At 44.4% G+C, this 13172-nt stretch overlaps 2 long non-coding RNA genes across 3 annotated transcripts in view; both read left to right on the forward strand.

Annotated features, from left to right (window-relative positions):
- The window catches only part of LOC116088094, a 7064-nt gene extending 6007 nt beyond the window's left edge, over positions 1-1057 (forward strand). For both annotated transcript variants that reach the window (XR_004117762.1, XR_004117763.1), the window contains exon 4: positions 1011-1057. This is a non-coding gene — a long non-coding RNA (uncharacterized LOC116088094). The remainder of the gene's footprint in view (positions 1-1010) is intronic.
- LOC116088095 lies at positions 1052-3808 on the forward strand. Its single transcript, XR_004117764.1, has 2 exons — positions 1052-2744; positions 3155-3808. It is a non-coding gene; the product is annotated as an uncharacterized LOC116088095 (long non-coding RNA).
- Positions 3809-13172: the final 9364 nt, after the last annotated feature.

The raw sequence follows: 13172 nt of genomic DNA on the forward strand, positions 1-13172 counted from the left end.
TGCCTCTGCCTCCCAAGTGCTGGGATTAAAGGCGTGCGCCACCACCGCCCGGCTCTCTGACACTTTCTAGTCTAGCATTTCTCCAAAGTTAGCTGACAGTCCCAGCTCATCTGTTTCCCGGAGAATTTCTTTAGCTGGCTCTAACCTGTGTGACGGTGAAAGGAAGTAGGTTTTGTTTGCTGCTGGACGTGGTACTGTGTGAGAGTTGTCTGACACTGCTGTCGATGAGCTGTGTGTTGGAGAAGGGGACATCCTAAGTGTAATGACAAGAGCTGGACACTTTTCCCTCTGTGGTGGTGGTGGTGCTATGTGGTGGTGGTGGTTGTTTTTCTCCAGGGTTGGAATTGCTCAGTGTGTAAAAGCACTTGTAGCATAAGCAAGAAGACCTGAATTTGAAACCCCGAAACATATATAAAAGTTGGACATGTAGTATGAATGTCTACAATTGTCCTCCTATGGGGACATGGGAGACAGATATAGGAGAATTCCCAAAAGCTTACCAGCCAGCTAGCCTGGCAAACACAGAAGAAAAAACAACGAAGATACCGCTTCATATAAAGTGGAAGTTAAGGATTGGCATCTGGGTTTATCCTTTGACTTCAGCACAGGCATGTGCAAGCTCGAATTCATATACGCAAACTCACACACATTTATTTTCTATTTGTGTGTATGTGTGTGTTTGTATGTGGTACACGTGCGCACATGTGTGAACAGAGCCCAGCAAAGGGTTCTGGATCCCCTGGAGCTGGACTTATGCTCTAAGTGGGTATTTGGAGTCAAACCCAGGTTCTCTGCAAAGGTAGTGCATGCTCTTACCACTGAACTATCTCTCTAGCCCTAAAACATTTTGAAAAGGTTGGTTCTAAGGATTGATTCTTCCAAATGAGTTAGAAGATGGTAAACACTTGGATCTACTTTGAGGCAATAGGCGAGCTAAGCTATGGTGGCACATACTCCCTAAACAAGTGCAGTTCAGGAACTCTCCCCCTGTTTATTCTTTTTAAAAAAAGCAGCTGGAAGGCTCCACCCAGCAGCCAATGAATAGAGATGCAGAGACTCACACCCACATAGTAGATGGAGTCTTCTGGAAGAGTTGGGAGAAAGATCCCCGGGACCCGAAGAGAACAAGGACTCCACAGGAAGACAGAGTCAACTAACCTGAAACCCTGGGGACTCCCAGAGATCAGCCAAAGAGTGAGTTCTTGCTGGACCTAGGCTCCCTGCACATATGTAGCAGATGAGCAGCTTGGTCTTCATCTGGGTTCCCCAACAACTGGAGCAGGGGCTGTGCCTGAGCCTGCTGCCTGCTTGCCTGCAAACCCTGTACCTGTAAATGGACAGCCTTATCTGGTCTCATTGGGAGAGGATGTGTGGGTGGGGTGAGGCGGGGGATGGGAGGCTGAAAGGAGGAAGTGGGATGGGAGTGGGGGATTAAGACTCAGGGGGGCCTTCCAGTCTCAAAAAAAGGAGGGGAAAGGGAAATGGGGGGAGGACTTGTGTGAGGGGATCCTGGGAAGAAAAGAAGGGCTGATATTGGGTTTTAAAGTGAATACATAAACTTAATTTAAAAAAAAATCAGAAATTTGAGAGTTTAACATTCAGAGGGGATGTCAAAGGGAATAAATAAATAAATAAATTTAATTTAAAAAAAAAAGGCAGGCTTTGAAAATGACATGGAGAAGCCATGCCATCCTGCCTGGAGAAGGCAGGGTGCCTTTGCTAAATAACCTGACAGCTTGGCAACAGGTTGCTAAGAGGTAGATAGTTATTTAAGGCATGATATCACAGCAAGACATCTTACATTAACTCCAAGGAAGTCCCTCTGAATGTCACTCTTCAAACTAAGCTTTAATACATTGTATTTAAAAAGCACTCCTAGGAAAAAGACCCAGCAAGGAGAAATTTGATCAATCAGTTTTAGACATCTTAACTGACAAACCTCAATTCTTCAGCCACTCTCACAGAAGCACTGAAGTAATAGAGAGCAAGCATTACAAATATTCTACACTGTGCTGGTTTGAATGAGAATGGCCCCATAGGCTGATACATTTAAATACTTTTGCCCAAAATTGGTGGAACTGTTTGGCAAGGACTAGAAGTGTTCTTGTTGGAGGAGGTGTTTCACTGGGGACAGGCTTTGCAATTTGGAAAGCCCACACTGTTTCAAGTCTCTCTCCCTGCTAAGTGGTTGTATCTTATGTTGTGAGCCCTCAGCTTCTGCTCCAGTGCCATGCTAGCCACTGCTGCCATGCTTCCGACCATGAGGGGACAGCTCTCTAACCTCCCCACCCCCGGAATACGTTCTTTTATAAGTTGCTCTGGTAATGGTGTCTCATCACAGCAGTATATTAGCACACAGGCTAAGAAACTTATAAATGTCTCACTGAGGATTCTGTATTATGTAATACACCTTTCACAGAATTCTGGGGATAAATATTTCCTAAAGCAAGCAAGCAAGCAAGCAAGAAAGCAAACAAACAAAAACCTGACATACCTTACAGAAAATGAAAAGGCTAATGACACAGAGAGATCCAAACTCACTGGTAATTAGAGCTGAGAAGAACGAAACCCTGACTTTATATCTAGCAATAGTGAAAAGCAAGAAGCCATGGCAACGCTGGCTGTGAGGTGAAGAGAGGATGTCTGCCCTTGGCTTTTGGAGGTAAGGCTGGTTTAGCCCTTCTGAAGAGCAACCAGTCACCCCCTTGCCACAGTGTTAGCCAACTCAACGCCAAACGCACAAGGTAAGCAATCACAAGGGGAGAAGGTTAAGTTGAAGGCCTCTCGGTGTCTGAGGTCTCAGTCCATGGTCAGCCTGCACGGTGATCGACAGTTCAAGGTGGGGCAGACTCTCGTGGTCACAAGGACTCAGAGGAGGGAAACCACTGTTCTCAGGGCAGCCAGGAAGCAGGGCTGAAGAACAAAAGATGCACATGCCCAGGGGAGCTATGTTGTACAACAAGGCCCCACCCCCAGATATCTCATTCTTCAATAAAGCCTTAATAGACTAAGGCAGGGCTTCAGCTCTGACTCGATCAGTCCACACTAGTACTTCAGACTGCAACCGCGTCTGAAACACACCAGCCTTTAGGGGGGCTCAGTGCTTTGTACTCCTGTTAATAACTATGTGCACATATCAATATTGTTCCTACAGATCCATTTCTGGACACAGATGCTAAGGAATTTGCACAGAAGTCCATAAGAAGACATGAAAGAAGATGCTCTTTGCTTCATTCCTAGTAATCAGTACTTGGAGGCTGACCATAGGTCAGTTATAGATTGGCCAGGCATGGTGGCACACAGCTTTAATAATAGCAATTGAGAGGTAGATGCAAGCAGATCACTGAGTTTGAGGCCAGTCTGGTTTAGACAGTGAGCTCCAGGCTAGCTGGGGCTGCATAGTGAGCCTGTCTCAAAAACAAACATCAAAAAAAAAAAAATCATGATGATGCATATTGTAAATGCTAGTTCTTAGGAGATGGCGGTCTACAGTCCAGGAGTTCAAGGCCAGCCAACACTACATGAGACCCTCAAACATACAAACACAAAGATAGACTAAAAACATGATGTATGTAACAATACCATTTATATAACTAAAGTATATATACAGAGAAAATGACATATACTTTGTTAAAAATGTGTATGAGTGCACATGTGTGTGGGGGTGTGTGTTTGTGTGTAATAAGCACATTAAGAATCATTATCATGGGCCAAATGAGCAAGAGCAGAGGTACTCAATCTGATAAAAAGGAGAATAAAATAATGAAAAAAGACACTTGTACGGATAATAAAAGATATGTTAAGAAAACATTTGAAAATTATCTTTATTATATAAAAAAAATTCTACTATGTCCACAAGATACATCTTCTGTCTCAATTTAAAGGAGACATTTCAGAAATCTGTATAAAACTTATGCATTATTTCTGCCCATAAAGGGAAACAAGTTACATATCAGTACCCTTGCAGGCTGACGTGTGGCTTATGCGTGCCACATCTCTCATAATCCTTTAGACATTTGGCTATCACAGAATGCTCTGATTCAGCAAGGGCATAATTACCATGATGTTTGTGAAGCTCCATCAAGCCTTCTGCACAGACCCATTGCACAGATGTTTAAGTACCTTCAAGCTGTGTTTTCATATGTACAGCTAATAATTAATTTCTAGCTGTGTTTCCCTTTGAATAAAGCCAAAAAAATAACCAGAAGTTACACTAGCAGAGAGGTTTGCCTATGTAAAACACCATTTATTTTTAGTTTATTACAAATGGCAGAAAATAATTAAAAGTGTATGCTTCCTTACAACATGCTGTCTCCACTAACTGAACTTCTAACCTGACATAAATCCATTGCATACTGTAACCTGTTTCTCCTGATTATTAACCTTGAGCATGGCAGCCTATAAATCATGCTGGAAACAGCTGGCGCTCAGCAGCGCCCCAAAGGTGCAAGATTGTGATCGTTTTATATATATCTTGGTATGCAGACATGAAAAATTCATTGATGAGGTTGGGATTATAAGACTTATTGTAATGAATTTTCTCAAAAACATAGATCATGCTTAAAATAGGTGTCTGCTTATTATAATGCAGCCATTTATATCCTCCCGAATTACCGTGCCCATAGCTTAGCCATTTTCTTAAAGTCAAACATGATGAGACCTAAACAGATTTACTGTCCTACTTTGTGCTGCTTAAAAGTAGAAAAGTGGCTGACTCCCCCGCCCCCTTTTTGTTTCTAGAGTTGAGAGCTGCAGACTCCAAGGTGTCAAGTTTTGTTTTGTTTTGTTTTAATGAAATCTGTTTGGAACCATTCCCATTTGCTTGGGTTTGTCAGATATGAACACATAGAAAAATTCAAGAAGTATTACATCCTTATAGCTCACCAGTATGTCACGCTGATCCCCACAAGTCATGCATCCTCATACCCCATGGCTGTCCTGGATCTCACTCTGTAGACCAGGCTGGCCTCAAACTCAGAGATCCGCCTGCCTCTGCCTCCCAAGTGCTAGGATTAAAGACAAGTGCCACCACTGTCCGGCTCATATTAACAGTCTTAAGACAACTAACTCGTGTGCTAAGGACACAGCTCAGTTGGGATCATTCTTGTGGTACAAGCTCTAGGATCTAACTTTGGTTCCCAGAATCCAGACGAAAAGCCAGGGCTTGGTGGTTGGTACATGCCTGTATAAGCCCAGTGCTGGAAAGGGAGAGACAGAAGGCTCTCAGGGAACTTACTAGCCATCAAGCCTAGCTTAATTGTGAGCATCGTCTAATGGAAGATCCTATCTCAAAAAAAAAAAAAAAAAAAAAGGAAAAGGAAAAGGAACGCTACTGAGGAATGAACACCACCAGTGGTTGACCTCTGACCACAGCACTTACTCTCTCTCTCTCTCACTGAAGAGAGAGAGGAAAAGAAAAAGATGTTGCCGGGTGGTGGTAGCGCACGCCTTTAATTCCAGCACTTGGGAGGCAGAGGCAGGTGGATTTCTGAGTTCGAGGCCAGCCTGGTTTACAGAGTGAGTTCCAGGACAGCCAAGGCTACTCAGAGAAACCCTGTCTTGGAAAAAAAAAAGAGAGAGAGAAAGATGTTTAAGATGTTTGAGCAGAACATGCCACAAATATCTCTGCACACAGTGTGTCACCTGCACTGTAGGTGGTGGCTTTCTCAACATATCCAGAAAGGACAACATCTCAGGTTTGAACCTCTGCTCAGGTCCCTCATAATAACCAAGTGACCATGTGGATTGTACTTGGTACACACAGGTTCACTACGCAATGCCTGGCATGTGTGGCCTGGTGGAATCGTCACCACCAGTTCCTGAGATGATCTATGAGACCACTACCACCCTTACCACCACCACCACCATCACCACCACCACCACCACCACCACCACCACCACCACCACCACCACCACCACCACCACCACCACCACCTCCACCACCACCACCACCTCCACCACTACCACAACCACTACCACCATCATTCCAACTTCCATCTAAGGTAGATGTCCAGAAAGAGGAGGGAGCTTGCGCAGGGCACACAGGCACAGTTGGCCACGTAGGATTCAGCCATCAGAGCCCATGGTAACCACAGCACAACGCTGCCCTTCACTTCATGTGTCGTTCCTTACTTCCCTTTTCCAATGTGCTTGGCCAGATTTGTAAACTGTAGAAATATGAATTCACAAAAGGTACAGTTTATGGGCCTGCCTGTCCCAGCAAAGCACTCTAGACTGGGTGGCTTCAACAACAGACATTTGTGTCTCTGTTACACTGGAGGCTGGACATCCCAGACCAAAGACACAGCAGGGTCTCTCCTGAGAGGGCCTGTTCCTAGTGGAGATGTTTGTCTTTTCTCTGTGTTCTCATGCCATGTGCCCTCTGTGCTTCTATGTTCTAAACCATGCCTCGGGTTGGATGGGTGCACAGACAAACTAGACCTGACTGCATTTACACCCAGCATCTCTTGAGAAAGCTTACCTTCAAGTGTAGCCATACTCAGACACCCTGAGTGTGATGACAGAGGATACAGTAGGAAGTGCGCCCTTTTTATTTTTTTAAGGTGGAAACATCTGATTAGAAACAAATAGATCCAGTTGCTATAGGTTCTATAAAAGTGTTATACTCATAGCCACACTTCCCCTAGCCCCCAGCCCTTCATTTGTTATCAGAGGTGAACTGCTGAAAGCAGAAAAACCTTTGTCATTGTGCCATTTTATTTGTTTATTATTTATTTACTACACTTATTTTGTATGTATGGGGTAGGGGATGTATGTGACATAGTGAGCCTATGGGGTCCAGAGGGTAACTTCCAGAGTTTCTTTTTTTTTTTTCTGGAACTAGCTAGCATGAGGGTTCTGGGGAACTCAGGTTAAGACAGGCAGCAAACACCTTGATCAGCTGACCATTTTAAACTGAGTTTTGGAGTCAGACGTGGTGACATATGTCTACTATCCTAGTGCTTGGCTGGTAAGGTGGGGGAAGGGCAGGCTGGGGTGCACAGGTATGGAGACCCTGTTTCAAAATAACAAATAAGCACAATAATGGAGCTTGGGGAACCAAGTCAGCACCTAGTGGCAGATGTCTGAGCACACACTACATCCATTGTCCTGGAGTCCACAACCACCTTAACATACTGCCTCTACTCCATGACTGGGAAAAGGTCTGGCATTCAGGGCCAAACAGTAAAGCAGAAGAAGGAATGTTAGATTTTTAAAGAAGAAGGCAGAAATTCAGAGTGGCCATGGCCAAATGGTAGGTGCTTGGTGTGGGACAGACTTTCCCTCCTCAGCTTGTCTCTCCCACACAAGGAAGGCTAAGGGCGGCTCTCTGAAGCCTGTGCTGTTTTGTTTGGGTTCAGTTTTCATACTGAAAGGCGAGTGGGAACAGGAGCTCAGCCCTGAGCGTGCCAGGGCGGAGGGAGCGGTGACGTGGGTGCTAGCTGCCATCTGGCAGGAGCAGGCACACCTTGGGCATCTAGGAACCTGTGTTAGCTTGGCAGGGCCACCATGCAGGTCCTGTGGCAGCTGCCAGAAGCCAGGTGGGTAAGAAAGGTCTTGTTTGTGTCTTGCAGGTCTGAGTGCTGCGGGGATGAAACTACAGGCTTATTAGATTGCCCGATTTTTCTCCCAGTCTCAGTGAGTGAGAAAAACCCTTCATTCTGTCCTAAACAAACACACACTCACAAAGCACTGGGCAGACACAATGGGGACAGAGTTCCCTGCGGTACTGTCACCACCGCAGGGACAGTAGGCACAATAGCGGACATTGTGTATGCTGTGTGCCAGTGTGCCAAGTAGATCTAAGCATGAGCTCATTCAGTGTTTGCAGCAGGCTGCCATGCAGGGTGCGTCTTCTACTCTCCACAGGAGAAAGGAGGTGCTCTCAAGGCTCAGTGACACAATAGAGAATGGCTGACAGGACAAGCATTTGGGGGAGAAGACAGTTTGGCATGGTCTTACTTTCGGAGACTGACCTTGCCTCTGTTTTTCATTTGCACAGTGACCTTCAAAGCAATCTCTACCATCTCCACCTTTGCCAGCTTACTTTGTTAATAATAATTATCATTAATTTTAAGTATTATAAATTTATGAATCACAATTTATAATGTAACTTGTGTTTATAGATATAAATGTATTTACATGGGCATATTTATAAATTATAATTTATATAATAATAATAAATAATAATTTTGAGACAGATCTCTCTCTGAAGCACAGGTTTACCTGGAATTCACAGTCCTCTTGTCTGAGCCTCTTAGTGCTAGGATTACAAGCACAGGCCTCCACACTTCTTCTTCTCTTATTGTTGCTCTCTCAGAGAGAGGTCACAGGCACCTTGAAGACCAGATAAATGTAGGAACCTTTTGCCATAAATATAAAAACACATAACTGTGCTACTAAGGTCAGGGAATCTGGAGCTACACACTTTAAATTTAGGGTAGACAGCCTGGTTTTCTGTGAGCCGTTTCAAAGTTCAGGGTGCTAATCATTACTTAGTCATACATCAGCATACGTTTGTATGATGCCCGCTTCCTTATTGTAAAAACATAGACAAGACCGTAACAGAAAAGAACGTATTAGTGGGAGTAAGCATATGTGTTGTAAAGTTTTTCGTGTTTGGTGCTGAGGACAGACTCCTACCACACACAGTGTGCCACTGAGCTACATTCTTGCCCTATTTTAAGCCGCTTCTATCAAACTATAAATGCACATAAGGCCCCAGCTAGCTGTCTCTCTCCCTTGCTGTGGTATGACAACACCTTTTGTGCAGCCTTGGCCCTTCCTCCAGGCTCCAGGCTAATTCCTGTCACAGCAGGTCGCCTGTCTTTCAAGGGTAGGTATCAGTTCTATGCCTTGGGAACACCACAATCTCCCCAGTGTTCCTCACACTTTCTCTTGTGCCACTTTGAAACTCATCATCAGATGCCGGTGGCTTTGAAGTTGGCATTTAGTCAGTGCCAGTGCAGACACAGGCCCTTGAGAGTCCTATTTCTAATCCACATACTGCATCACACGGAAGGTAAGAACACAATTGGTTTGCTCTTCCCTGGTGAACAAATGGGAGAGTGCTCTGTGATGGGCCAAGTTCCTGTCCCCACTGTGTGTGGCAGCAGGTAGAAGGCCCTGGTGGGTTATAAGGTAGACAACATATGTAGTTTGGAGTTTTAGGACCAGCTTTCGAGATCCATCAAAAGCCACTAACCTTGAGGAAAACTGAACCCTGGAATTATTTTAGCCTTGAAAGTACTGTGTAGCTTGCCTGTTTCAAAGCTGCAAGTATCGGTTGACACTGCGGGTACACGTGCCCTCAATCCTCTATCAGCAGACAGATAAGGGCTGGGTAGTTAAGCAGCTCAACTGCAGCCTGAGGCCCATGCGACTGAGCTACACTCTTTCCTCAACCCCTATTTCCCAACTCTAGTTGCAAGGTAAATATTTGGCAATCAACCAGCCCCAAAAGGCTAAGAATACTTTTTGAAAAAAGTTTCCTCACTAAATACAGAAAAAAATCTTCATGATTTTTATTCCTAAAGAACCTTACATATGTGAAATCCCAAAGCAAAACCAGAAATCTAAAAGGATGTATGTCATTTGCCAAGCAAGTGTCTGGTTTTTTAGAACTGGCCAGTGGTGTCATTCTTGGGTCATGGCTGACACTTTAAAATAGCATATAACCATGGTAATATAAGATAGGTTGGTGTGGAGGTCACTTAACTGAAGCTTTGTGTTTTTTAAACTTTAGTGGTTGTTTGTTTTAATCGCAAAAATTTAGGAGCCTAGATGAGCTTGCCTTAAAGCAAGCTCAATGAGGTCAAATTATAGGGAGTCAAGACAAAAATCATGAAGCCACAGGTCTCCCCTCAGATCTCTGGGCCCAGAACTTCTTAATAATTCAATATATTTAGCTATGACTAACAATCAAGGAGCTAGGGTCATTTGTGTCTGTGACAGCTATTAAGACAGTATGTTTGCCTAACCTTCAAGTTTTGCTGGGCTTCTGTGACTCCCTGGGCACAGGGAGAGAGGCATTTGGCATGGCATCATTGCTAGAGAAATGTGTCACATTCATGCGCATTCTAATTTGCAGGGATTTATAATTGTCCATGCGTTCTTACCCTTTATAACTTAGGTGTGGCCAGCTAGCTAGCAGAGTTGTACATGGCTTTGTGAAACCTCCAGGTAATGTGCTTTTGACATTACTTTCTCCCACTGCACTCATCAGAGGGACTGTGGCACAGGAGCTTGGGGGAGGGGTAGCGGGTGGGGGGTTCGGCCATGGGTGCATCTGAGCTGCAAATGGTCAGGAGAAAGCAGCTTTCTTTCTACATGAGGCCCACACCATTTGTTCTCAATCCCTTTGGAAAGCCACTGATGGCTCACCTGCCCTGTTATAAGTCACACTAGAAAATAATTTATAGCTAGGCATGGTAGAACACACCTGTGACTCCAGCACTCAGGCAGGGAAACTGAGAATACATGGTGAGATTGTCTCAGAAAAACAAAACATAAAAAGAACACAGAAAGCATAGCAGGAGCATACAATATCAACATAAATTATTCTTTGTCATGACTCAGGTTTGGAGGTCATGATTATTGTGTTTTATAAAATGGAGCAAAGGATATGTTTTATGGAGCCAGGTATCGTGACGGGGGAGGAGTGCCTTGGTGGGCCCAGGCTGAGACATCACTTTCCTTTGAGGTACCAGCCATATGAAGGGGTATAGTGTAGAACAGAGTTTATTTAGGGCATGGGGAGCGGAGTTGAAAAGGAGTAGACAAAGAAAGACAGACAGACAGACAGAGGGAGGGAGAGAGAGAGCAAGAGCAAAAGAAGAGAAGAGAAGAGGAGAGGAGAGGAGAGGAGAGGAGAGAAGAGAAGAGAAGAGAAGAGAAGAGAAGAGAAGAGAAGAGAAGAGAAGAGAAGAGAAGAGAAGAGAAGAGAAGAGGCTGGCCATGAACACATAGAAAGGGGAGGAAGGGAAAAGGGGAGAGAGAGAAAAGGCAGATAGAGGAAGAGACTGAGGAGGGGCCAAGCAGCCCCTTCTACAGCAAGCCAGCCCTACCTGGCTGTTGCCAGGTAACTGTTGGGCAGAGCATAGAAGGAAAGCCAGCAATGATCCCCAACAAGGCTTTAAAATACATAATTAAAAAAAAAAACATTGGATTTAGATAGTATATGTGTGTATGTTGGCATATGCAGAGATCAAAGGATAAATTTCAGGAGTTGGTGTGTTGCGGGCAGGGGGGTTGAGCTCCAGTTGCCAGGCTTAGCAGCATCTTTACTCACTCATCTATCCCAAGGGCCTTACCAAGAAAGGTTTTAATAGAAAAAGTGACACCTATACATCCCTTATGGAAGTGTTTTGATTGGAATGTTTTGGAATAAAAGACAGCTCTCAGTTTAAATTGTATATTTCCTCCACTGGCTGTGCATTCCTATGGTCTACAGAGTCCTTTACTCAAACTGGTCTAGGGGCAGGGAGTCCACGGTAACTGCCTTGTCACTGAGCTGCTATGACAGTATTCTTCTGTTTGGTGGATCAAACCACACTGGCTTTACACAGAAAAAAGACAGAAAATACATTTAGATTTTGGAGAGTAAATGGCAGAAGACTTTAAGGATGATTTTACAGAGTAACCTCCTGGGTTACTCTGATACAGCTGCCCCCTGGAAAGATGAAGGAGCAGAAACTGGGGCAGAATAAATCCTTGGCAAGAGGCAATGTCTGCCCTCAGACCTCTCATAGTAAGAGGGAAACCACCAGAGTTGCCTTGGAGGCTCCAACCCTAGCGGAGGAAATGACAGCTATGCAAACCATAGTGAGAGAGAGCTACAACAGCCCAGAAAAAGCCACGTGGGAGACAGGAAGATGCACCATTCTGCTGGGATGACCCCACATCTCATGCAAAGGGATAGTAGCAACAACATGTGCCTAACTGTGGGCATGGTATTGTTAGCTTATGAGTACAAATAATAAGAAAGAAAGTAAGGAAAGAAGGAAAGAGGGAGAGAAAGGAAGGAAGGAAGGAAGGGAGAAAAAGAGAAAGAGAGAAAGAAAGAAAGAAATCTACAAAACAGCTTACTGCCTCTCAGGGACGCATGGTTGGACATGTTAAACAGGAACTCATGCCTTCCCCCATTAAATGCACAGCCTGCTTTGTTTTCAGGCACCCATCCCACATCCAATTGTAAGTTTAGGACACTGACAGAAGTGAGGCAATTTTGAGATGCAAAGCACCACCAGGCTCCCATCAGTCGGTGAGAAGGATCGCGTTTCTTTGGTAATTTTGAAATTAAGCTTTCAGATCAAACTGTGGAAGTGGTGAAAGGGCAATGGAGGAGGTCCCCTAAGACCGAAGCCTTCGCGGCTCTTTGAATAGGCACTTCTGCTTTACACACTTTGGAGTTGTTGCTTTGCTACCACCCCAAAGCCACCATGATAGATTGTTCTCTGGGCCAGGAAGGCCACAGGGAAAAAGACTGCTCACGGGAAGCTAAGGCTGCATAGAGGCTTGGCTACAGTTCAGCGGCATGCCCATGAGAACGCTCACATGGAATGCTGCCTCCTTTGCTCTCATGATGGAAGTCCCAATCTGCTGAGGAGCCAGAAAAACCATGCATCATTCTAAACAGAAAGATGTCAGAGATGAGCATACCTGATGGTGTTGCTGCCCCATTCCATTTTATTTAAACTACACAGTAAAATGATTAAGGAGATCAAAGTAAAATTCAGCAAGATGTAGGAAGATCCAAAGCTAGATCTTATGACACATCCTTTAGGAGAACTGACACTACATTTACACAACAAACTTTAATAGTCCAATCTTTAGTATCACAGAATATTTCCAAGTAGGTGACTTGGCTACTAAAAAAGTGATGAATGTGTCACATGGAAGGAGTCTAAGTTAGACTAAATTCCAGAAGTAGTTTTCAATTTAGTTTAGTATGTCTATAAAACTGTGGTAAATGCTACCTGAGGTAAGAAAATACATAAACTCGCTTATTCACGAGACACAGCGAATGAATGAGGCCTCTCCTAACTCTCAAGTGCTCGGCAGAAGACACGGATATCATTCTGCTTCCCATTTAATGTCACTGTACTCTCAAGGCACTTGGTGCAGATACATCATCTCTGTAAAGCTGCACTTTGATGCTGGCGGAGGCGGAG

The sequence above is a fragment of the Mastomys coucha genome, unplaced genomic scaffold (genome assembly GCF_008632895.1).
Source record: "Mastomys coucha isolate ucsf_1 unplaced genomic scaffold, UCSF_Mcou_1 pScaffold14, whole genome shotgun sequence".
NCBI classification, from domain to species: Eukaryota; Metazoa; Chordata; class Mammalia; order Rodentia; family Muridae; genus Mastomys; species Mastomys coucha.